Source organism: Mastomys coucha, unplaced genomic scaffold (assembly GCF_008632895.1).
Source record: "Mastomys coucha isolate ucsf_1 unplaced genomic scaffold, UCSF_Mcou_1 pScaffold13, whole genome shotgun sequence".
Classification (NCBI taxonomy): Eukaryota; Metazoa; Chordata; class Mammalia; order Rodentia; family Muridae; genus Mastomys; species Mastomys coucha.
Window position 1 is genome coordinate 84949875 of NW_022196895.1, and position 650 is coordinate 84950524.

Here is a 650-nt window from a genome sequence, read left to right on the forward strand (position 1 = left end):
GGATAGTGAAAGCTTTTCTCTATAATAAAAGAACCTCTGGTGGAATCACAATCCAGGACCTTAAGCTGTACTACAGAGCAATTGTTATAAAAACTACATGGTATTGATACAGTGACAGGCAGTAGATCAATGGAATAGAATTGAAGACCCAGAAATGAACCCACAAACCTATGACCACTTGTTCTTTGACAAAGGAGTTAAAATCATCCAGTGGAAAAAAGACAGCACTTTCAACAAATTGTGCTGGCTCAACTGGCGGTTAGCATGCAAATAGTTCCATTCTTATCTCCTTGTACAAAGCTCAAGTCCAAGTGTTCAAGGACTTCCACATAAAAGCATATACACTGAAACGAATAGAAAAGAAAGTAGGGAAGAGCCTTGAGTCCTTGGGCATGGGGGAAATTTTCCTGAACAAAACACCAATAGCTAATGTTCTAAGATCAAAAATTCACAAACTGGACGTCATGAAATTATAAAGCTTCTGTAAGGCAAAAGACACTGTCAATAGGATAAAACAGCAACCAACAAATTGGAAAAAGATCTTTACCTATCCTATATTTGATAGATGGCTAATATTCAATATATACAAAGAACTCAAGAAGCTAGACTCCAGAGAATCAAATAACCCTATTAAAAATGGGGTACAGAGC